The following is a 26401-nucleotide window of genomic DNA, read 5'->3' as shown; positions in this document are numbered from 1 at the left end:
TCCTGCTTCCCAAGAGGGCAAGGAAGTAGGGAGGGCAGCATGGTGCAAACGTACTAGCAGGAGCACCAAATTTGCTTGGCTTGTGCATTTGCACTGCAATTCCCCCCCCACACACACACCTGTAAATAGCAGTGATTCACCTGCCAGGAGGTCAGGTAACCTCCACCCCCATCTCCCAGTATCTCCTACAAGTTCCATAAAAGGTAAAGGGACCCCTGACCATTAGGTCCAGTCATGACCGACTCTGGGGTGGCGGCGCTCATCTCGCTTTATTGGCCGAGGGAGCCAGCATACAACTTCCGGGTCATGCGGCCAGCATGAATAAGCCGCTTCTGGCGAACCAGAGCAGCACACGGAAACGCCGTTTACCTTCCCGCTGGAGTGGTACCTATTTATCTACTTGCACTTTGACGTGCTTTCGAACTGCTAGGTTAGCAGGAGCAGGGACCGAGCAACGGGAGTTCACCCAGTCGCAGGGATTCGAACCGCTGACCTTCTGATCAGCAAGTCCTAGGCTCTGTGGTTTAACCCACAGCGCCACCCGCGTCATGCCTATAAAAACCATAACACACATGTGTCACTTGGGGATGGAAGATAATTTTGTATTTTTAAACCAGTCAACCTAATTCACATATACCAGGCTAATACACAGGTCAGAATACACATATTCTTCAGATTTTCCCCTTCTCCAAATAGTGTGAGAGTTGCCAGCTCAAAAAATGTACCAAAATGAATGTTTTGGGATAAAATAGGTTCAGAAATGCATCCATTTATTACGCAATATGTAGAACCTAAATGTTTGGTCAAAGAAATCTGCAAGGAACATTTGCGTGATTTCTATGGGTGTAGGATCTTCCAGAACAGTGGCATAGAGCATTGTTCCCCAAATTCCGCCCCCCCAGAAGACCACTTGAAAATTGCTAAGGTTCTTGGCAGACCACTTAATGATTTTTCTGCCTGTTGCACTGCCCTAGATGTGGTATGATTTTAATTGCATTTTAAATTGCTTATCTTATTTCTAGTGGGCTGCATTTTATTGTATCCCATGGAATTAAAATTGTAATACAGTATAAGAAAGGAAAGGAGCAGTGAAATACTATTAAAATCAGTATCAGTATTTAATGGAATGGAAGTGCCATCTCCTGTCATCAACCAGAAATCCACAGACACACTGTAGACTACCTGACTGAAGCTTGCAAACCGCTGGTGGTCCATAGACCATAGATTGGGAACCCATGGCTTATACGTATACAGACAGGAGACTTTGGCTATAGATTGCTGCAACAGTCTCTCTTAATCATTTCAGCTTAAGCTTACACCATTAACCAATGAAATCTATACTGAGTTTAACCATTTCAATTCTGGAACCACCAGAAGACTGGTATTTCGCATATGAGACTGGGAAGAGGAAGGTGGTTTTCACAGATGAGCGTACAGTATACCTTTCCGAATGGGGACAGGCTGGAATGCTGCTGATCTCTGGTGATTCATTCAGTACCCACAGGAAATGTCTCTGAAAGCAGGTCTCAAACTGTGCCAACCAAATGAATAGATGAGCGCTCCAGAGAGAGAGCCCCCTTTCTCCCTCCAATCTCTATCAAACTAAGCTCTCTCTCTCCCCCTCTCTCTCTCTCTCTCTCTCTCTCTCTCTCTCCAGCTGAAAGAATTATTGCCCCACTCTGTGCACAGAGACACATCGGAACAATGCCTGTCCCCTTCGAGGCTGAATTTAGAAAATCAGCTCGATATATTTAGGGCCCTGGCGTCTCTGTGCAACAAGAGCTTTGGAGCAGCAGGCGTAGCATAAAGCTCTTAAAAGGCTACAGGCACTGTGAATGCAATTCTCCTAACAATGGCTAATCCCTCCTCTTACAGTAATCTGCCCTCCTGCGTTCCACCTACCCCCCCCCCACCTCCCACCCCCACCATCTCTTCCAATTCACTCTCTGGAAGTGTTCCTTGCAAAAGGGCATTTCAGCTTCAAGGGAGCATGATTAAGGAAAGGCTAAATACTGCTACATTAATACAATTTGTTCCCATTTCCAGGAAACATCATGTCTGAAGGAGGTAATCCATTAGTGGCTCGTTTCACTGTTTAAAAACACACACTGGTATAATATGTGCGCTTTCTGTAGATTTGGCGCTCCGTTGTGGTCTCAACCTTGACCCGGCAACAGCGTTTCAATGAGCAAGGGGGCTGGTTATATTTACTTGTTTCTCGAAGATCGGATTCTATTGAGGGGGCTGATAATGAGAGCTCCATTCAGCACCACCTGTGGAGATGGGTCCTTTGTACAAGTCTGAAATGGGGAGACCCATTCATCAGGATAATAGCCACACGTACACAATCTATAACTGAATGAATATAATGCGTTCCACACAGGCTTCATTGAAAGGAGCCTCTCATTCACTTTTGGTAAGCTATCGCTGAGCACAGACAGTAGAGGATACAACCGAATGCAGGAGGCAAGGCAGGTTGTTCTTCCTGCTTTTGTTTCACTTGTTAAAAGTCAATTAACATTGACTCTGAGATCAGGAACACATCCACACCCGGCCATCTTTGAAAAGTGCTTTCAGACTAAATCGGAAGGGGAGGAAACGATGTGTTTTTGTTGAACGGAACAATATGCCATGATGGGTTTAAAGGGCCAGCTGAGCTCCTCGCCTCATGTATCCTGCACACAATCATGTGATCCTGTCAACTTTGGAAGGGAATCAGCATGAGCAGCACATCAGGGAGCATTAACTTGATCCACAGAATGAGTGTGCCCCGGGAGATGCAACCAGTGTTAGAAACTGAGATATGAAAGCTAGGAGCTTCTAAATGGTACCTTAGGCCTAGGTTATGGGTGCAACAACAGAATGCCTAGGTGTGCTTTTTATAACAAGAATACAAAGCTGAAAATGAGTGAACTGCAGCTAAAATATTATGTTCATTTCCCACATGGTCTAGACCTTCCCCTGCCCACCTCTCTAATATTCTTAAGAGGGTCTCTTCCCAGTCTTCAGAGAGTGGCTGGAAGTGGGGAGGCAGAAAAAGGTCCTCTTTTTCTCCCACTCTGCAGTTTTAATCTGAAATCTTAGGCGCAGTACGGCGCCCAGAGCTCAGAAACAGCTCTCACTAATGAAATTCTCTGTCGCAAAATGCGCCTAGAACAATGGAAGTTTCGAACACTGGATACAACAGAAAGCTCTTCTGCTCACTTCACCAAAACTATTCACTGACATGTTGGAGCAAATTTCTCCAAATAAGCACATTTGTGCATGCAGTAATTTTTCCAAGCATTTTGTATGCTATTTTCACTAATATATTAAGCATACTTTACTCCATATATATGCATTTGTGTAAACATTGCAAAATTTTGAGATGTGCATATTTCAAATGATGACTGTGTTTCAGTGCTCATCCTGTTTCAGAAACTCTGAATTTTATAAATTCAACCTTCAAATGTGAACTGAATCACATTTTTCTCCTGTTCTTAGAGTGTCAGTTACTGACCCTTGTCCGGAGATGGAAGCCAACTAGCTATGAAACTAACATGTATGTTATTCTTCTTTGTGGCTTTTTGCATAGTTGATTCTTCTAATGTTATCATGTTTAACTGTGTGGATGGCCTAGCTTCTCTTTTGCTTTAGAAACCTTAAAACCATGCCTCCCCCCCCCCCCGCCCTGTGTAGGTATTCTCCAGAACATACTACTTCTTAAACAAATATAAATTTTCCAAGAAGTGTTCCTTAGAGCAATAGGGAGAAGGGACAGATGAAGTAATTACTGATTTGCTTAAAATGAGCAAAATTAAATAATTATCACACTTGCTTCTTTAATCGCACCATGTTGAACAACAAACAGAGCATGTTATTTTCACACTTTGGGATTTGTTTTTACTACAGTTACCAACAACAGTTGTTGACTAAAAGGGGGGATTAAGGTGAATTGCAAAGCATCCTTGATTGAGAAGAAATGGTATAAAACTGGATAGTATGACTGGACCAAGATTGTGGGTTCGAAACAAACACATCTATACAAGCTATGAGAGTCAAACCAGCTATCAGGAATTGCATAAGGAGAAGCCCACTGGATCAGACCAAAGGTCCATGTAGTCTGGTATTATGTTTCTCACTGGAAGGATAACACCCAGGAAAGAAATATGGTAGTCCCCCAAACACCTATTATTCAGCAATAGATTGATTCTGAACAAGAAGGCTCCATTTAGCTTTCACATCTAGTACCCTTGATAGATCCATCTTCCATGGATTTGTCCAGTCCATTTTCAAAGAATTTTAGAGGTGCAATGTCATAGACTGGCTGGACACAGAGGAATCTTGGTAGACACCAGGTGGAGAACCCCAAGGGGAAGAAAACTCAGAGCCCGGGGATTGGTGGTGGGACAACGATGAGTGGTCAGAAGGAGAAGATTGGGAAAAGAAAATATCAGAAGCTGAAGACGTAACAGGGTTTAGTGAGCAGGGAGAGTCTGTGGCAGAGAGAAGTCCAGAATCAGAAGCGAATCTGCAAGCTGGGGAGTAAGGAGGCCAAGAGGCAGGATGGTGAAGAAACCAAAGTGTTTCCCCCTTCTGCTACAACCAGCTCCCCTCCCTCCCTGATCTCCCAGGACCAGAAGAGGAATGAAGTGGGAGGAGAAAAGACAGGCACGTTGGCATAGTCTCAGATTGCTTGGAAAGGACCTAGGGAAAGAGGAGGCTTAGGCAGTGTGATGGAACTGGTCACACTGCCCTAACTCTGCCTCTGCTCTGCCAATGAAACTCTGGGAAGTTCTTGCTTTTTCTCCCCAGTTCAGCTCCAGAACTGAACATGGATTTGTGTGAGACAGTATGGGGGCATACTAGGGGTTATGCTGTCATGGCTAAAATGGCCGCTGTTTCTTTAATGCGAATAAAGCTGGGTCAGCATGACTCAGCGGCCTGCACCAAGTTGTATATATAGAGTGAGAAATGTTAGTAGGTTGCTGAGGCTGGTGTTTGGGTTGGTTGGTTGGTTAGTGCTGGTGTGTATAGTTATTCAGTCATGTTTTGCACAAAGACCTTTAAGAATAAAACTCTGCAAGGATATTCTTGTGGACTCTTTTATGCAGACAAGGGTCCAAGGACCAGGCTGAAGAGACAAAGGGAGGTCAGAACCCTTTCCTTCTTTTTTTTTGCTTTTTACAAAAACTGACAGGTTATGGGCCCAGTGTTTCTGAGCATGTGCAGAGTGCAAAATGACTGACAGCATCTGAGCAGGGAGCTGGTGAGTCCTGGTGGTGTATGAAGCCAGTGGCTGTGCGTTGGAGCAGTTGGTGACAAGCTGTAACTGTCTGCAGTGACGCTGGAGCGGCTAGGATCTGAGGATCAGCAAAAGCACTCAGTGTCGGCTGCTGGAACAGTTTGAACTGCTAGAGGACCACAGCAGGCAACTCACAGAGCGGCTACACCAGTTGCAGGGCCAGGCGGGACCTGAGGGTCAACAGAGGCAGCAGCTAGAAGCCGATGAGTGCCAGCCAGGACTATCCAGTCAGACTCTAAAGAGAGAGTCAGGAGAGATTGCTGGAGACCCCACAGAAGGGGCTCAGCAAGCACCAGCAGAGATGGCAGATTTCCAGTCTTCCCAAGTTGTAAATTTTGGGGGAGGCATCCCTTTAGAACTTCTCTCAGAAAACAACTGGCTGAGTTGGTCAATTAAAATGCAGCAGTTGTTAAGGAGAGATGGACTATGGGACTGTGTTGAAACTGAGGTTTCGAGACGGGACTCTGCTGAGAAAAACGGCTAGATGAAAGGGCTCGTGTCCAAATTATGTTGTGTTTGAGCAACTCTCAGTTATTGCATGTAGCAAATGCCAGCACAGCGTTTGAGTGCTGGAATTTATTAAGGGCAATGCATGTCAGAGAAACTGCTGGAACTATAATTTCTCTGACCAGAAGGCTGTTCAGGACTGTTATGAAAGAAGGTGAGTTTGGCAACTCATCTTCAAACGCTGAAATCTCTGTTTCTTCAACTACAGCAGAGAGGTAAGCGTTATGATGAGACTGACCAAACCTACATTATCCTTTCAAGTTTGCCTGAAAGCTGGTTGCCCGTGATTAACAGCATGGAGAGTATGCGTCCCCGAGATCTGACCCTTGAGTATGTGGTTGGAAGATTGACCAAAGAAGCAGAAAGAAGGTCAGATAGACAGGCTGAACTCCAAGAGTGGAGGAGTTACAGTCGAGGGGGCCAGCAGCAGAATCTGCCAATGGAGCAACGCCAAGGTTTGGACTTGGCCATGGCAGTGAGGAGATGCTATAGATGCAACCAACCCGGGCATCTCCAACGTCAATGCAGGGCAAGACTTCCAGGAGACGACGTGAAGCAGAGACAGCAATCGAAGCAGAAACGTAAGCAGAAGGAGTTCTCTTCAGGGAAGAAGAACACGCGTTCTGCTCAGTTTGTGTCTGCATTTTCTCGAGAGGAGAGGAAGATACCTCGAGGAACATGGTTGCTGGACTCTGGCAGCAGCAGGATTATCTGCAACAGTCGGGAGGACTTTAAGACCCTGGGGAAGCCAGCCGATGGAAAAGACTCAGTCTATCTTGCTGATGGTCATAGAAGCAAGATTGATGTCCAGGGAACATGTTTCCTGCAGTGCTTGAACACTACTCTACCAGAGACTCTGTTTGTCAGCAGTTTGGACTATTGTTTACTGTCTGTAAGCTGTTTGATTAATGCAGGGTATAGTGTTAACTTCACACAGGATGGCTGTCTGATAAAGAATGGAACTCAGGTATGTGGCCATGCAAAGTTGGGAAATGGGTTAGATGTAATGCAGGACAAACCTGTTAAAGCAGCCCAAGTGGTTCAGGATAATTTGCCAGTTCATAAGGGGTGTGTACATGAACTGCACAGAAAACTGGGCCACGCCAATTTCCGTGTGCTTTCAGAGATCCAAAAGGTGTGCAAGAACCTTAAAGTAAATAGCTGTAACTGTTTCCTAGATTGCAATATATGTAAAATGGCCAAATCTAAGAGGAAGCCTGTGGCTTCTAAAAGTGACAGAGTATCTAAAGAGGTTTTAGAACTTGTCCATTGTGACGTGATAGGCCCTTTTCCACAGAAGACTGAAGGGGGCACCAGATATGCTTTTCTGGTAATAGATGATAAATCACGTTTTAGTTGGTTGTTTTTGTTAAAGCAGAAATCTGAGTGTTTCCCCACATTCAGAGAATGGGTTGCCCAAGCTGAAAAGCTCTTCGCTCGCCCTGTTGTGCAGTTGCAAACAGATAGGGGCGGAGAATTTCTGAACAAACAATTTGGGACATGGTTGCGACGTAAGGGGGTCACTCATCGCTTGACTAACCCTTATAGCCCTGCTGAAAATGGTCTGTGTGAAAGACATGGGGCTGTAATACAGTCAGTAAAAGACTGCCTGCTAGTGGATGCAGGATTGGGTCACAACCATAGGCTGTGGGGCGAGGCTCTTCTTACAGCGAACTTTTTGATTAATAGAACCTGGTCTAGCTCTATAAAAGATACTCCTTATCGTGTGTTGTTTGGGAAAGAACCAGAGTGGACAATGCTCCATAATTGGGGTGCTTGGGCACATGTAAATATCCCCGAAGCTCAGCGCCAGAAAGGGGGTGCTAGAGCGCAGAGACTGCGGTTTGTGGGATATCAGTCCTATGGCAAAGGGTGGCATTTCAATCTAGGCCCAGGACGCGTGGTTCTGTCACAAAGCGCAGACTTTGCTGACCAGGACAGATGGACTGCGATCCATGCCAACCCAGATTGCCTACTGCCCCTGCAAGTAAGAGAAGAGGCTTCTTCTCAGCAATTGGCAACACAGGAGCAGGAGGAGGAGGAGGCACAGATTTCTCCAAAAGATGTGGCAATAGATAATACTTCTCTAGAGGAAGAGGAAGAAGAGCCAGAGATAGGGGGGGAGAAGAAGTAGTTGTGCCTAGGCGCTCCCAGCGTTCAAACAAGGGTGTACCTCCTCAACGTTTGACCCTAGGAGGAGTGAGAGTATGCAGTGTGAGTTGTGTGGAACCACAAAGTTATAATGAAGTCTTAGACTTACCCCCTGGGGAACGTGCTTTGTGGGAACACGCTATGAAAGAAGAAATGGACTCTTTTAAACGTAACAAAGTGTTTGAGGTCATAATGACGCCACCTGGTGGCAGAGTGGTGTCATGCAAGTGGGTTTATAAAAGGAAAACCCTTGCATCTGTGGAACCACGTTTTCGAGCCAGATTAGTAGCCAGAGGGTTCACTCAGATTAAAGGGGAGAGTTATGATGAAGTGTTTTCTCCCACTGTAAAGAGTGAAACTTTTCATTTAATGCTTTCCATTGCTGCTGTAAGACAATTAGCAGTGCACCATTTTGATGTTGATGCTGCATATCTGCATGCAAATTTAGACCATGAAGTGTTAATGAGACAACCCCCTGGGTTTGAAGAGGGGAATGGTGCAGTCTGGCGTTTGAAAAAGGCTGTTTACGGTCTCAAACAAAGTGGACGGTGTTGGAACCAGTGTTTAAATGAAGCCCTTGTAAAACTTGGATTTAAAAGGAGTGTGGCTGATCCATGCCTGTACACCAAGGGGACAAATATCTAATGCTCTTAGTCTTTGTTGATGATTTGCTTGTAGCAGGGAGTTCCACAGATGAGATCCAGAAGCTCACAAGTCAACTGGAAAAGAGGTTTAAGCTTAAAGCCTTAGGGCCTATAAGCAATTACTTGGGGGTAGAAGTAAGGCAGGAAGCTGATGGAAGCTTCCTATTGAGCCAGAAAGAGAAAATTCTTCATTTGATAGAGCAGTTTGGCATGGAAAACTGCAAGCCAATTCAGACTCCCATGACACCAGATTTCCCAAAGACAGTGTGTGATGATGAATTTGATCAGCCTGAGTTGTATCACTCAAAAATAGGATCACTGTTGTATTTAAGCCAAAGGTCAAGGCCAGACATTGCATGTGCTACAAATGTTCTGAGCCAACGTGGATCTAAACCCAGTACTGCCGATTGGTGTGCTTTGAAAAGGCTTATCAGATATCTAAAGGGGACATTAAATGTATATTTAAAGATATCTAGTACACAAGATGAAAAACTAGAAGTGTTTGTTGATGCGAACTTGGGAAGCTGTGTAGCTACCAGAAAATCTACAAGTGGAATGGTTATGATGTTTGCCAATTCCATAATTGGATGGAGGTCAAAGAAACAAGGATTTGTTGCAACCTCATCCTGTGAGGCAGAATATGGGAGCCTGTCGCTAGCATGCAATGAAATCCTGTGGTTTATACAAATACTAAAAGATCTAGATTGTAAAGTTGATTTGCCTATCCAAGTGTATGAAGATAGCCAATCGTGCATTGCATTAGTGGGCTCAGAAATAATGAAATCCGCATCCAAACATTTTGCTATCCGTCATGCGAATGTTAGAGATTGTGTACAGAATGGGATAATCAAACTGGAGTATTGTCAATCACAAGATAATATTGCTGATTTGTTTACCAAGCCTTTGCCAGCAACATGCCATAATGAATTGATGACAAAACTGGGTTTATGTATATAATGTATGTATGTATTGTTTCTGTTGGGGTTTTTTGCATTTAAGAAACAGAAGGGGTGTCACGGCTAAAATGGCCGCTGTTTCTTTAATGCAAATAAAGCTGGGTCAGCATGACTCAGCGGCCTGCACCAAGTTGTATATATAGAGTGAGAAATGTTAGTAGGTTGCTGAGGCTGGTGTTTGGGTTGGTTGGTTGGTTGGTTGGTTGGTTGGTTGGTTGGTTAGTTAGTTAGTTAGTTAGTTAGTTAGTTAGTTAGTTAGTGCTGGTGTGTATAGTTATTCAGTCGTGTTTTGCACAAAGACTTTTAAGAATAAAACTCTGCAAGGATATTCTCGTGGACTTTTTTATGCAGACAAGGGTCCAAGGACCAGGCTGAAGAGACAAAGGGAGGTCAGAACCCTTTCCTTCTTTTTCTTGCTTTTTACAAACACTGACATATGCATACTTCCTATGCACCTAATAGCTTGGGCTGATTCATCTGCTGATATAATATCCAGTTCGGTTCTATCCTAGTGACTATTGCTTCATCTTGTGGTGGTTAACTGCCTTGGTGGCCTGTTCCTGTGCCTTTGACACAACCTGATCAGAAGAAATTAGTAGCTGAAGCTTTTATGACCTGAGCTAACTAGGTTATCGAGGGACGCAGGTGGCGCTGTGGGTTAAAGCCTCAGTGCCTAGGGCTTGCCGATCGAAAGGTCGGCGGTTCGAATCCCTGCGGCTGGGTGCGCTCCCGCTGCTCGGTCCCAGCGCCTGCCAACCTAGCAGTTCGAAAGCACCTCCGGGTGCAAGTAGATAAATAGGGACCGCTTACCAGTGGGAAGGTAAACGGCGTTTCCGTGTGCGGCTCTGGCTCTGGCTCTGGCTCTGGCTCTGGCCAGAGCAGCGATGTCATGCTGGCCACGTGACCCGGAAGTGTCTCCGGACAGCGCTGGCCCCTGGCCTCTTAAGTGAGATGGGCGCACAACCCCAGAGTCTGTCAAGACTGGCCCGTACGGGCAGGGGTACCTTTACCTTTTTAACTAGGTTATCACCTGCTAATGTCTGCCCCTCAATCTGCTGTGAGAGAGAAACAGGAGTAGGAGCCAGTGGAAAAATTGGCAACTCTATAGCCAATATTAAAAGAAGAAGAGGAGTTTGGATTTGATATCCTGCTTTATCACTACCCGAAGGAGCTAACAATCCCCCACAACAAACACTCTGTGAGGTGAGTGGGGCTGAAAGACTTCAAAGAAATGTGACTAACCCAAGGTCACCCAGCAGCTGCATGTGGAGGAGCGGGAACACGAACTCGGTTCACCAGATTACGAGTCTACCACTCTTAACCACTATACCACACTGGCACACTAGCTGCCTGATTCTGTGTAACTTTGCATTGAAGTGAGACACATCACATTTTATAGGATTTAATCCTCTGCAGATGTATATGGGTACATTCTCAAGGTTTCCTCCTCCCTCAGTTGGATATCAAACATGTTTTTGCTAACCTTAGTTACAAAACCGACAAGGCTTCAGATGCTAGGGTTTGCTTTGAAGCATCTCTAAACAAGAAGGGATTTGTATATGGTGGAGTTTGGGGTGTGCATTTTAAAGCAAATTATCCTACAAGTTGGTTCAGAGGATCTCTTCTCACAGAAATTAAACTAAGTTACCAGGTGATGAAAAACTCAGATCTCAGGTCCTGATGAGCTGCATTTAGGCATTTGTATGAATATGCAAAGGCTTAAACTGGGGGCAGGATGCATGCCATACCCCCAGTGTCACCAGGCACGCCAGCTGCTCTTAAAATTTTCAATGAGTGTGAAGATCTGAAGAGAGTTTTAAATCACATTAAAACTAAATGTACTTAGACACTTACTTGTGAGTGGCAACCCTGGCTTGCTAGAGTTTCCATTCATAGGAATAATTTCTATGAGTGTTTAATTGAATACATTTAAAAACTCTTCAGATCTCCTCGTTAATTGTGCCTGGCGACGCTGGGGGTGGAGCCTGCCTGCCTGCCTGCCTGCCTTCTGCCAACACCACTTTAACCCTGTGTGTGCTCAGGCAAACGGTTAAGTACGTCTATGGCATTAATGCAATCATTAAGCGAACAGTATCCTTTTCAGAGTCTACCTATAGTTGGATTTGTTTGCAAAAATTAATATGGATTTTCTCCTAATTTGGTCCCTGGGGAGGAGCGGTTGTGGAAGGGAAGAATCTTCATTAACACAGTGACAAAATTAGGTACAGAATATCCCAGCTTTGCCTTCGCTATCCAGTGAGGACTGCACCAGGCTCTACCAAACGGCCATTGGTTGGCTGTTGAAGATATTATTCCATAACAGTAGTATTAAGTGCTGAAATGTGCCTGCCAGTCTACATGCATCAATCACCTGATTCCCTGCGATGACACAATGACATGTTCCAAAATGCTAGGGTGGCCAAGATTTGTATGAATTCTGACGTCTTTTTCCCCCATTGATGAATTAGCACAGAAACCAAAGGGGTCTCTGCAGTCCCATTGTGCGAAACAGCATCATGGCACAGACTGCCATTTCCCTTTGCTTCTTTCATGTCCTCTTAATTAAATTTGGGCTTTTTGTCTGGACCTATCTGATAGCCCCCTTGGCTTTTGAAATGTTTCAGAGTTCCTCTTGCCTTCATTTCAAGTGTCTCACTGAATTTGTCCTTCCACTTACAGACCTTTGAATTACCTCTCCAGCCTGCATCCCGCCAAAAAACCCCTGTTCTTCTCCCCTCACTCCTATTTCCCTTTCACCTTCTCGGTCTGCTTTTTTCTTCTTTGCAGGCTGACGCCTCTCTCTGTTCTTTGTGGAAGCTTCTTTCTGGTGCCTTTGCCGCCGCCAGGGGTGTAATTGTGTGCACACAGCCCTTGAAGTCTGAATAGCCATCTTTGTCCTGGAGATGATGGGAAAGTTAGCGGCTTTGATCCCCGGTGCTGTTGTGCACAGGGTGGATAAAAGTTGCAAGGCTCAGACAAACGGGTTGTGTTTCATGGCCTGGCATCAAAGGACGCTGCCATTTTGAAACCAGCATACATTGAACCGAAATTGTATCGGGATGGTATTTAACAAGCATTCCTCTTCTCTCACCCCCAGACACGCTCTCTCTCTCTCAATGATGATGTTCATTTGCATTTAATCCATAATGCAGAATACATGTTAACAAGGCAAAATGAATGTCAGCAGAGTAAACCATAAATGTCAAAGACATTTGCAGCTACAAAGGGAGAAGAAGACGGGATTGAAGCAAGCAATTGGAGCCCCTTTCCCTCCTGACCTTTGTGTCTTGACAAGCCCTGCCTGGGTAATGAATGAGCTAATCAGGAATAGGTTAGGCCCCGAGGTAATCTGAGGCGATGTTTTCAAAACAGCGTATGGTATGTATGCCTGCACCTCTCTGCCATGCCACCTTTTGATGCAAATGAACCTCCATACCTTTAAGGCCCTTCCTCAGAGTGGGAGAGGAGGTTGGGCAAAAAGAAGAACCTGGTTCATCCTGCCCAGATGCTGTAGCCATCCCAGGGCTGGCCCAGGACATTTCACTGCAAGACAAAATGGTGCCCCATTATTCCATGTAGAGCCCACTGGTCTAGCACTTATTTATTCATTTGTTTAATTTATATCCTGCTTGCCTCTAAGGAGCTCAAGTTGGTTTAACCTCACAACAACCTTGGGAGGTAGATCAGACTGAGAGACAGCAACTGGTCCATGGCTAACTGGGTTTTGAACCCTGGCATTCTTACCACTCCATCACACAGACTCTTGCTACAGCACACTTGCATCATACTTCAACAAGACATTCTCCACTGCACATGAAGACAGAAGGATAGTTTAGGCTTTAAATCTGGACTCAGCCATGAATCTCATTGAGCAACCTTGGACATATCTGCAAACCCTACTTTGTAGGGTTGTTGTGATGATAAAATGGGGTGAAAGAGAGAACCACAATGTGTTCTGCCCTGAACTCCTGGAGGAAATGTAAGAGATATCAGTGATATAAATAAATCAAGTGTGCAGTTAACCAGGCCACTACAGCATGAACCCAGCTCTTGTATCTCCTTCCTCAGCAGCTGTTCAGTAGTAGTCGAAGATGGAAGGAGCAGCCACATAGCCAGGCTCTTAAAGACATAGGACCTCTTTTTCAAATGTGAACATGGCAACCCTGTTCATGAATAAAGCTTTAGTGCTTATGATATATAGATTTTGATGAGTAACACAACTGAGCAGGTGGGTAAAACAGCAAAGCAAAGGGCTCCAATAGATGTCCCATTGGGTCTGGTCTCCTCTTGGAATCTTCAGCAACCAATAGTCTCCAAGCTCAGATTTGTAGGATAACACAGATGGGGTCCAGGGAGAAAAGAAATCCTGATAACACTTTACTTGAGGAAAAACTGGACAAAACCATATAATTTTAGGAGAACACCACCACCACCACCACCACCACCACCACCCCTGAGATTTTGTCTTTCTTACTTCAGACCTTGTACATAGCAGGGAGACAGTCAATCAAACATAGATTTCACCATACTCCCAGTTGTTCCATACTTAGAAAGCATGAGTCCAATAAGGTTTCTGCTTGTCCCATGCTTTCTAACACATGATCAAAGCAGTTTTGCCTTTCTCCTTTCCCCTGGAAATACTCACTTTCTAGAGTGAAATTGGAAGAAATGCCAATCTGAAGGAAACCTGAATGACATTTCTTCCAATTCAGTGGTAAACAGATAGTTTTCCTATGGGAAAGTTGTGGGGCAAGCGGAAGTTTGGATGGCCCTATTCTGAGAAAAACTCCCTCAGAACTACACAACCAATCAGAGCACCAGCTATCTCTGTGAACATCATGGCATTCTGCCACACCTCCTCCTCCTCTTTTGGTCAGCTGACTTACCGATAGCAGGATTAACCCTTATGCTACAAACAGGATGAGCCCTGCTGTTGCACTTCCAACACCATGCAGATTGGGTCAGGCTCGTTTAGTCATTAAGGGGAGGTGATTTGCATTGACAAATACCAGTGCAGTTAGATCCATTGTAGATCTACAGTGAAAGTTAATCAAGCTGTAGCTCTAGTTAACCCACAATCAAGTTCATCACTTCTTTATTTCTAGGTGTGGGTGTACTATATAATAGGCAAAAAAATAAAAGTATGCCCCGAACTAATTCAATAATAGCCTTCTGAGCCTTTGAAAACTGCTCTCCACAATCCATCAGAATGGAAGAGATGTACTAGCTAGCATATGTTTGGAGAATCATAGAAGCAAGCCAGGATATCTGTGCCTTGAGGAGAGCTGCAGAAAACTTTGACCTGATTTCAATGGACTGCTGAGATCTGCATTTTAGTTGCAGAATTGCCATTCCATTTCCAGCTGTTTTTCTTTCAAATGTGGGACGGGTAATTATTGATTTGTTTAAAATATGGAATTATTGAAAATCTTGCATCGAATTGAGACAAGTACATATTGCGTTGAAGTGGGAGCTGTGAAAAGCAGAACCCGATATATATTTCATGGTGTCTGGCCACACACCGTTCTTTGGGGGCTAATGTCATGCAAGAAACTTTGAAACTCTCATTCATCTGTGCTGTTCAGACATTGCCAAAAAAAATACCTGTAGCCTCAGATGGACCAAGAAATCCTTTCCAAGGGGGCAGAGGGATTTGGTTTAACAAGAACATAGGAAGAGTCTTGGTGCATCAGATCAAAGTCCTGTCTAATCCAGCATTCTGCTCTCACAGTGACCAACCAGGTGTCCAGGGGAAGCCCCTCCCCCCAGGACACGAGGGCAAAAGCAAAGACCCCTTCATGTTTCCCAGCAATTGGTATTCAGTATCAGAGAGCTAACAAGAGGAACAGAGTGTTCATAGATCAGAGAAAGGCAGGAAAACACTGGCAACTTGCAGCTAGTTTCTTTATTAAAGAGGCAGAACAGAGAACACACAGAGACATCTAAGGGTTGCTCCTGTCTCGATGAAGCTGTTGCTTGGACTGGTTTATACCTCCCCCTTCACTCCCTAGCCCTCTGTGTCAGACCCCTCCATCTGTCTACGGTGAGCCCCAAGTAGGGTTGCCATATTTAAAAGTAAAGGTAAAGGGACCCCTGACCATTAGGTCCAGTCGTGACCGGCTCTGGGGTTGCGGCGCTCATCTCGCTTTATTGGCCGAGGGAGCCGGCATACAGCTTCTGGGTCAGGTGGCCAGCATGACTAAGCCACTTCTGGCAAACCAGAGCAGCGCATGGAAACGCCATTTACCTTCCCGCTGGAGCAGTACCTATTTATCTACTTGCACTTTGATGTGATTTTGAACTGCTAGGTTGGCAGGAGCAGGGACTGAGCAACAGGAGCAACAGGACCTTCTGATTGGCAAGTCCTAGGCTCTGTGGTTTAACCCCCAGCACCACCCATGTCCCTTGCCATATTTAGGAGGACCCTAAAATTGTTGAGTTTTGTTTTGTTTTTTTAAAGAAACCCACCAAAATTGTGATTTTTAAGCTTTGGGAGCTGTTTCCATTGCTTTTCCCATCACAACTGGGTTTTCCCTGACATTTTGACAAAAATCCCCCTCCCCGACCCCATTCTTACACCCTCACTGTTTCTGCCTGGCTCTCTGTTCTGTAACATGCAATAGACGCCTTGTTCTGGGAGCGAGGGGTGGCTGCGGCTGCGGCTGCAGACTGTCCGCAGAGAAGCTGTCCGGGTGGCTCTATACTGAAGCTGCTAAGTCCGATTCCCGTGTCTGCTCTGTGCTGGGGCACCTGCCTGTTTCCTCCACCATCCTCTAAGCTCCCAGCCTCCAATACTTCCCAACTCTTCCACTCCTCTGGGGTGTGTCCCACCACCAGGAACCAGGATCCAACCACCAGGAACCAGGATCCAAACCCTCTCCCTCTGTGCTTTCCAGTGAGGAGGGTCTTGGTCAGAAGGCTTCCACCACTCTTCCTCATCCAGCCAGTCCCTGACATTCAGAGACCTCACTCTGACTAATAGTAGAGTTGACCTAGGGAACTTAATGTCCTCTTTTTTTAGGAATCAGTGATCTACTCCGGCTGGCAACCATTCTTCAGCAACTGAGGTGGCATTCTTTCCCACCTCTGCTTCCTTTGTTTTTGTTGTTGTTGTTTAGTTGTTTAGTCATGTCCGACTCTTCGTGACCCCATGGACCAGAGCATGCCAGGCACTCCTGTCTTCCACTGCCTCCTGCAGTTTGGTCAAATTCATGCTAGTAGCTTTGAGAACACTGTCCAACCATCTCGTCCTCTGTCATCCCCTTCTCCTTGTGCCATCCATCTTTCCCAACATCAGGGTCATTTCCAGGGAGTCTTCGCTTCTCATGAGGTGTCCAAAGTATTGGAGCCTCAGCTTCAGGATCTGCCCCTCCAGTGAGCACTCAGGGCTGATTTCCTTATGAATGGATAGGTTTGATCTTCTTGCAGTCCATGGGACTCTCAAGAGTCTCCTCCAGCTCCATAATTCAAAAGCATCAATTCTTCGGCGATCAGCCTTCTTTATGGTCCAGCTCTCACTTCCATACATCACTACTGGCAAAACCATAGATTTAACTATACAGACCTTTGTCAGCAAGGTGATGTCTCTGCTTTTTAAAATGCTGTCTAGGTTTGTCATCGCTTTTCTCCCCAGAAGTAGGCATCTTTTAATTTCGTGACTGCTGTCACCATCTGCAGTGATCATGGAGCCCAGGAAAGTAAAATTTCTCACTGCCTCCATTTCTTCCCTTTCTATTTGCCAGGAGGTGATGGGCCCAGTGGCCATGATCTTAGTTTTTTTTGATGTTGAGCTTCAGACCATATTTTGCACTCTCCTCTTTCACCCTCATTAAAAGGTTCTTTAATTCCTCCTCACTTTCTGCCATCAAGGTTGTGTCATCTGCATATCTGAGTTTGTTGATTTGTAACTCAAGTTATCAGAAGCTGGACCTGGGAGCTTCTACATGCAGAGTGTGTACTCTAGCCCTGCCTTCATTCTCATGGCACAGAGTCTCAGGTTTTGCATGCAAACACCTTTCAACTTGAACACCAAGCTTATTTCTGAAAGTCAATGCTGCTGTCTCTTAAAGCTCTTCTACTAGAGCCTTTATAATTATGAGTTTAATATTGGAAATTGGTTGATTTCATATTTGTATGCATACGTCCCAACTCCAATTAATTCATTTTAATTGCATACACCAATTACAACATCAGACTCATTTTCCAACATATTATTCCTCACTGATTACATATCCTCAAAGATTGCTTTAATATTTTATTGGCCGCCTTAAAGTCAAATAATAATATGTACTTCTAATTAAGCTAACTTACGTATCTCACTGCTGATTAAAACCACTATTTAATATTTTATATTGCAAGCCCCCTTTAATTCCCTCACACACCATGTGGAGCAACTCTTCCCTCAACTTGGCCTGACAGGCCTTTCCATTGTCAGCATACACTGCTGGGTTGGTATGTCATGTTTGCTCAGGGTATGATCGTGTTTCTCTCACAGGGAAGAGCTTTTTGACCAGTTTCCATAGAAAAAGATTGAGAACGTTCGGGCAAAAGATCAATCTGCAAGATGAGAAGCAGGGGCCATGCTCTTCGGTGCAAATGAGGTCTCCTCCAGATATCCTGTTTATCGTGCATTCAAAATTATTTGTGCTCATGGTTGTGTTTTCGCTGGCTTTCAATACAGTTTACCCCAGCAATTTTTGGGGGGAGAGACATAGTGCTTGTCCAGTTTCCAGTCAGTGCTTGTCCCAAAACTTACTGCTGGAATCCGACAACTTCTTCTGCCTCAGATGTTCCATTTTGCTTGGTTTTGCCATCTCACTTTTGTTGCACTATAGTGTATTTCTGTGTCCTGGTGCTTTCAGCTCTTTTTGGAAGAACGCCCCTCATGGTGTTTTTTTCCGTTCTGCTGCACTGGTGTTGTTCGCTCTGCTCTTCTATCCTGGCACTCTTCCTGTCTTCTGTCTTTTTTAAAAAAACATTTTATTTTTCATTTTTTTTTAACAGTGTTCTTATACATTTAAATCATTTTCAATTTTTTACACATCTGAGATTCCTTGAATCCCTGGTCTTTCCCCCCCCACCCCAGTTTACAATATTTATCTATTCTTTTGCTGCGTCTAATTACATTTATCAAATTCATTTTACAGTATATCCATTTTTAACTTTAGTCTTATTACATTATAAGTGTTATAACAATCCTGCTAATGTTTTTAGATATCTACAGTGATCTTTAAGGTACTCTATACATTTCCCCCACTCCTTACTAAATTTCTTATCCTCTTTGTGTCATATCTTCACAGTCATTTTTGCTATTTTGGGATAGTCCATCATCTTGGTCATCCATTTTTCCTTGGTTGGGACTTTCTCTTCCTTCCATTTCTGGGCAAAAAGCATTCTTGCGGCTGTCGATGCATACAAAAACAGTCTTTTCAAGCCCTTTGGTATTTCATCTCCTATTATTCCTAATAAGAAAGCTTCTGGGTTTTTGACAAAAGTTATCTTAAACATTTTTCTGTCTTCAATGTCGATCCTCTTCTGTCGCTCCATGACCGAATGCAGTGCTGAGCAGAGAGCCGGCCGTCTTTTATGGTGTGGGTGTGGGCTGGGGTGAAAACCGCTGTAGTCCAGTCTGCTCCCAAGCCTTGCCGCCTAGGCCTAGCCAGGTTGGACAAATTCAGAAGGGGAGTTTGGTGGGAACCCCCACAGTGCCTTGAGGCCAACCCATAGATGTCAACTTTTTCCTTTTTTTAAGGGAAATTCCCTTATTCCGAATAGGATTCCTTGCAAGAAAAGGGAAAAGTTGACAGCTATGGGCCAACCCAGGGATTTCCAACTGTCAGCCACATAATATAACTTGCTCCAAGGGGTTGTGGGGCTGGAAGCGATGGGCCGCAACTTGCTGGGAGCCTGAAGGGCCCTGCTCTGCCTCTTTATACCTAGCTTGGGGTGGGGCCTGCCAGTCTCCCCAATGACTGCTTCTCAACAGAGAGGGCTTCTTTTTCAAATTGTTTATATCTATGTCATTTTAAATTTTCAAATTGTTTATATCATTTTCAAATTGTTTATATCTATGTCATTTTAAATTGTAATTGATAATGTTGTATTTTTAGTTTTAGGTTTTATGATTTATGTGGAAATTGTTTTCCATTTGGTTGTGTACCTTTTGATGTGTTTTATTGTTTATGACTTTTGTTATGTTGGTAATTATGTAAATCTTGTCATGTTGTAAGCCGCCTTGAGGATTGCTTTAACTATGAAAGGTGGAATACAAATAAAATGATGATGATGATGATGATGATGATGATGATGAACCGCCATCCACCCCAGACTGTGTAATCAGCCATTTCTGCCCTTCTAGGCACCCTAACTTTGGGGAAGCATCATGGAACAACTAAGAAAGTGAAATGGGGTGTCAAACTAACACACCATTATTGCATTAAGGACATGTTGCAGAATGTACCTGCTTGGGAAATTGTAGCCTTTGGGATTGCTGCAGGTCATGTTCTTCACTGGGTACCTGACTCTTTCCAGCAGAACTGCGATGAGCAAGGCTTCAGCTATAAAAGCTGAGGAATCACTGTCAGTTCTGCTTTGAAGCTGGCCGCCAACACAAGTGATTCACAGCCAACACACAGGGTATTTTCTTTTCCCAGGTCTTCAGTATCGGAGCTACAGTACTAATGCATCAATATCCCTGGGGAAGGCTAGCAAGTGAAGGATTAGCCCTCGGCTCTCACCCACTTTCAGATCCGTAGCCGCTAGAAGCAATGCTCATGTAGGAATTTGCTAGCAGGTGAGGTCCATGTGCTACAGCTTTGTACTTTCAATATTTGGGGCATGAAACAGCTTCCAAAAGTGGAAATACAAAAGAGCCTTCAGTTCACATAGGCCTTGGGGGGAGGTTGGTGAATCAGCATGGCCATTTGGGACACTGTTCATGGATTACTTTGAAGTGTTTGATTTTGCTTCTGTATACTGATTATATGGGTGGCTTTTAACTCTGTTTGTTGATTTGAAGTTTTGGCATGTTTTTGGTTTTTTTAGTGTGTAAACTTCACTCAACTAAGGGATTTGCACTAAAATGCCAGAGATATTCCACAATGACTTTTTCCTTTTTTAAAAAAAGAAAGAAAAAGCAAACTGATGTGGAAATGTGCAGCACCAAACTGAAGACTGGGGAAATGAGAGAAACTGAAATTGACAGATTCACTCATCTCTAGGATGGGCAAGGAGAAACTTAAGGGACTGTGAGGCAGTTCCTGGCACTGAAGGCCAAAGCAAAACATATGAGGATAAAGTAAAAGAGAAGGGAAGGGAGAAATGCATAAATGTAAAATGCAAGATAAACTTGCGTCAGGTCCATTCCTCTTCCTCACATGCATTTGCAAGTGACATTCTTTGTTATCGTTCTCTGTAACCTTAAAAAGCTTCCATTGCAACAAAAACTGTCCATTTCATGGGAGATATGTTTGCCGTATGAATAATAAATATTGTTTTGAACGATGTTGCATGGACAAGTCATGCAGACAGAGTAACCTCGCTAGCAATCCAAAAATAACTTGCTGATAACATTCTGAGCAGAAGGTAGAAGAGCAGCCATGTTGGATTGCTATTCTGCGGGGGGAAATGTGACAGTCCAGAGTGTCACTGGAGATGTTTATTTTGCTCATATTATGGATGGCCTGTGATGTTAGCCGCTGGTTGTGAACAAACACTCCCTTTCCCCTCAAGAAAATTTGCTGGTCTTATTGATCTTTTCCCCCTGTCAAAACCTCTCAGATGTGCTGCTCAAAGAAGACCCTCCCAAATTTACTTCAAATGTCACTATAAGCTAAATTCAGTAACAACCTTGGCCTGTTTGGAATGAAAATCCCCGTCATGGAAACCAATTTCATGGGAGCCAGATCACTATGTTGCCATATAAAACAAAGAAAAACAAAGCTACCAGAATGCCTATATTACACAAATCCAATTGAAAAAACACATAGACGTAATAGGCTGTATGATAACAATTGCAGTTATTTACTAGAAACTACTTCTCGAAAATTAGATACCGCTTCTCATAGCGTCAAAATCAACATCGTGACATAATATATTGAAATGTAGCTTATTCAGTTGACAACCAAATCCAGTATGTACAAAATACAAATCCTATTTGTCAGTGCCGTAATACATTCATTTCTAATTTCTTCATCTTCTCTTGTATTTTTCTGTATGATGTATTCCTTAGAAGAGTGACATGAAAAAATAATAATAAGTGTCTAATGAAGATGATAAAGTTGGTAGACAAAAGAAACTGGCACTGGTAGATGCTGGCACAGGCAAACAAGGCAAGGATTCCTGACTATTCCCCTGTTTCGCCCAAAGGGGCTTCATCAGCTGTGCGTAGTTCTAAATCATATGAACATAGGCACTTTGTAATATAATAGGTACACAAATTCCAAGGAAACATACAAATATATAATAAATGCGCATACCAGTACTGTATATAACAGCTACAGGGAACTTATTTGTAATAGGTTTGTAATAGGTTTTTTTAATATATAAAACAAACAAACAAACAAACAAATTAAAAGGCCCTCATTACTTTCTTTCGTACTCCTCTTTTGTCAAAATAGTGGGAAGTTAAGGACAACTTGTATATAGCACATTTCCTGAAGGAGAGAGTGCGGAAGACATGGCCACATTCCCACCATACATTTAAAACCCTATGACACCACTTTAAACAGTAATAGCTTCCCTCAAAAAATTATGGGAGATGTAGTTGTGAGTTCTGAGAGTTGCTAGGAGACCCCATTCCGCTCACCAAGTAACAGTTTGCAGTGGTTTAACAGTCAATCCTTCTTCACAGGGAGTTTTGGTAATTGTACCTCTGTTTGGGGGTCGGGAATGGGGGTCTCCTAACAACGCTCAGCATGTTTAACAAACTACAGCTCCCAGAATTCTTTGGGGGAAGCCATGAATTTCTAAAGAGGCATCATACCACTTAAAATGTATAGTGTGGCTCTGGGCTGACTTTGTAATCAGGCTCCACTGAAAATACACACACACTTTTATAGAGTCATTTTCATAGATATCGTGGTGTTTGTTAATTATAGTGATTTTTTACTGGGGACAGATGAGGCAGCAGAGGGTTTAAGTCATTTTCCCCCCTTCATTTTTGCAAACAGCTTTGCCACCGCCACTTAGAAACAGAAGGAGCTGCCTTGTGCCAGTTCAGGTCATCTGGTTCACCATCGTCACCACTGATCAGCAACAGATCTCCAAGGTTTCAGGCAAGAGTCTTTTCCATCCCAAGCTGGAGATTCTGGGGTTTGAGGCTAGGATGCATGCAAAGCAGTTGCACTACAGCATTTCCCCCAAACAGCCTCAAGTGGAGAAGATCCTCCAGTGAGTAGCCCATCCTGTTATTTAACTATAAAATTTCCCATTTGGAACACTAAAGGTAAAGGGACCCCTGACCATTAGGGGTTGCGGCGCTCATCTCGCTTTATTGGCCGAGGGAGCCGGCGTACAGCTTCTGGGTCATGTGGCCAGCATGACTAAGCCACTTCTGGTGAACTAGAGCAGCACATGGAAATGCCGTTTACCTTCCCACCGAAGCGGTGCCTATTTATCTACTTGCACTTTGATATGCTTTCGAACTGCTAGGTTGGCAAGAGCAGGGACCAAGCAACGGGAGCTCACCCTGTCGCGGGGATTTGAATCGCTGACCTTCTGATTGGCAAGGCCTAGGCTCTGTGGTTTAACCCACAGCGCCACCCGCGTCCCTATTTGGAACACTACTACCCCATAATTTAGAATTGTTCCCAGAAGAATTGTAGGGGGTGGTAATCTGGCTGCTGCCACTGCCTGATCTAGATTTTTTTAAAAATCAGATCAATGCAGAAATGGAATGGAACAGAATTGTGGGTAAAAACATGCCAAAGTGATACAGACTGGCAATAGATTTGTTCACCTCTGTTAATGCCTTCAGGCATTCAGTCACATCCACACCATATGTTTAAAGCACTCTTATGCCACTTTATGAGTTACCCCCTCCCCATAGAATCTTGGAAGTGGTTTGTGAAGGATCTCAGCACCCTTAACAACCTACAGTTCCCATGATCCTTTGAGGGGAGCCATGGCTCTTAAAGTGGTACAGGGGTGCTTTAAATGTGTGGTGTGGAGTGACCTCAAACCATCTGTGGCTTCCATTTCCTCCTTACGTGCTTCTTGCGCCTCATGCAGAGGAGGAACTCATTTATCTCTCTTGTGGTAAAGGCAAGACCTTTATATACCCCTGGATCAGACTTGTTGTAGGGAGTCTTGACTGGCTGGCATTGTATGTTACAGGGTCTACCCTGGAAGTAAGTTCCTTCTCTAGCATTTCATGTGGCATTTAGAATATTGGTAGAAACCATATTCATAAATTCATGAATTAGTTAGGTTGGAATATTTATTTTAAAAACTGACACCCTTTGCTTCCCTGCGTAGCTCTGAGCTATACCTGAGGCAAGATCTAACTGAGCCCCCAATTCAAACTTTCTCTCACTAGCATGGCAGCTGTTGAAAATGGCTTCGACACGGTCAGGACTCCATGTGGCTACAAGAATGTTTGGATTCTCTTTCCCACATAGGGAGAAGCTGCATTGGCACGGACACCTTCCCACACAATCTGGCAGATCCATGGGGGAAGGGGATTCAAATGTTCTCTTCTCACAGCTACACGGAGCCCAACGACATGGAAGTTATTTTCAGAACAGCTTCACTGCTGAGAAAATATTTAAACAGGCCCTGACAATGACTAAAGTAAAACTAAAAAGTTTGGCCGGTGCCTTTGTTATACGTAGATCATCTTCCTTAAATATGATTTTTTAAAATCCAACTGTACTATCTGAGAATTCTGATGTGCTGCTCATTTTTTGAAGCATTTTTACCCTAGCCAAAAAATGTTCCCATACTGTCAGCGGCTCCCAGCTGGTTACCCAGGAAAGTATAAAGACAAGGAAAAGTTTCTTACAGTCCTTTTTTATTTCAATCTTTACAGAGAGAGGGTATAGAATCCAGCCTCTTGGATAATGGCGTTGTCCCGAGTAAATCCCACCCCCAGTCTCTCCCACTTCCTCATTTGTCATTCTCATCATCTCCTCTACGGATGCTGCCACGTGCCCTCTGTCTTTGAGCTCTTTGCTCTCCTACTTTCAAGGCTCGCCAGGTTCTTTGAGATGGAGGGTCTGGAATGCTTTTGAATGACAACATGTCAGCTGGGTGTTGTTCTGGGTTTCCCATGGTTTCCCAACTTTCCCCCTCATCTGCCTCTGAGCTGCCACCTCCCCCAACCCCCTGTTGTAAATCTATACTGTCTTCCTCCTCCCTGGAAGGGTCAGGATGGGGAGGTGGTCTCCACCATTCCTCCTATGCCCAGTCTCTGACTCATAGAGCTGACAAAGATGAATGATGAGACAGCCCCTGTCCTCATGCTTACAATCTGAGAGGCATGTCATAAAAGGAAAGGGCATCTGGGGGGAAGAGGAAAAGAGCAACCTCAGGCAACTTAGTTCTTGAGACGGCAGTTTAGGAGGTGATTAATACATTAATTGTAGTAGTAGTAGTAATAGTTACAGAAAAACCAGCTTGGATGAAAACAGTTGAAAGAGACGAGCACTGCTTTCCATCTTTCCCTCTGTTGCAGCTTGATGGAAGGAATGCTGTGTGTCAGCTGTTAGAGGGAAAAGGTCGATGGAAGTGATACCTTAGAGGTACCATTGGAGCAACACTGCTTCCCTCTTCTCCATCTTTTAAAGCCTGGTGCAATGGCTATACCTGATGACAGTTCACAGTGAGAGGAGTCTGACTTCTCAGCAATGTAGATAATGACCCTGCTTCTCAACTCTCAACGTTGGGTTCTAGACTGCCATAATAGACCTTTGAAAAGAATTCCACATCTAGACACAGATAAGGAGGAAGAGGATCCCACTAACTGTTATTCCCTGCATGCATCTTCCATATACTTTAGTACTACACGTGGCTGGGTTTGCTATAGACGATTTAGTCTCAAAAATGCAGCTCTGCTGTTTATTTGCTTTGAACCAGAGGTGGTTGTTTTTTTCTTTCTTGTAAAGCCGTATCCTTAAAATGAACTCTCTGTGACTTGGGTGGATGATATTAACATTTGGAAACCATGAAAATGAATTCTACTCACATATGGCTTTAAATCCTTTCTCAGTTGCCTCTCAAATATAGAAATGCTTAATGGAAGAGAGAAAAAGAGTGAGTGACTGAGTGAGAGGCAGGAGGCTTGAGAGAATTTCTGGCAATAGAATTCATGCTGTGCCAGTAAGTTGTTGTTTGGAACACTTGTGAAGAGCCTAAACCCTTATAAGTGCTGTAGTGGTATTAAAAAAAAAAAAATAAAGCATCCCCTGGTCACAGACTCATCATCGAATTGACACAATTTGAAAGGAAAAGAAGATTGGGGAGGGAAGCAAAAGGTACAGTGGCTAGCCCACCCCCTTAGCTAATGGGAAGGGACAGTCAGAGGGAAGGAGATGGGAAGGATGTTGTTCTGCATTTATTGATCAATTGATTCAGTTGCGGTGACTCACATCACAAATATTTGGAGCTGGGAACAGCAGGTTAAAACCGGGCAAGCCCTCTCCTGCACCAAAATGCAATGGAGGCTAAGCAAACCTTTGACCTCCTCTGTAAAATATTCAAGCTCTCTTTAGGGCCTGGGTGGATGACGAGACAAGGAGCTGAGCTGAAGTTCTTGCATTACGTCTACTGTTCTTCCAACTTCTGGAGAAAAAATGACTCCACCCACTCATCTTATTCTGCTGCTGTATCACACATAGGAGACACAACTTTGGTTCTGAAAT

At 44.1% G+C, this 26401-nt stretch overlaps 1 long non-coding RNA gene across 2 annotated transcripts; it reads left to right on the top strand.

Annotated features, from left to right (window-relative positions):
* The first annotated feature begins 22048 nt into the window (after nt 1-22048).
* Nucleotides 22049-26006, top strand: LOC307199769. Of its 2 annotated transcripts, XR_013832176.1 has the most exons (4): nt 22328-22401; nt 22712-22931; nt 25328-25948; nt 25992-26006. It is a non-coding gene; the product is annotated as an uncharacterized lncRNA (long non-coding RNA). The 2 variants fall into 2 exon arrangements; XR_013832177.1 differs by lacking the exon at nt 25992-26006 and having other exon boundaries at nt 22049-22401; nt 25328-25968.
* Nucleotides 26007-26401: the final 395 nt, after the last annotated feature.

The sequence above is a fragment of the Podarcis cretensis genome, assembly GCF_951804945.1.
Source record: "Podarcis cretensis genome assembly, chromosome: 12".
Classification (NCBI taxonomy): domain Eukaryota; kingdom Metazoa; phylum Chordata; class Lepidosauria; order Squamata; family Lacertidae; genus Podarcis; species Podarcis cretensis.
This window is presented reverse-complemented; position numbering and strand designations above follow the sequence as displayed.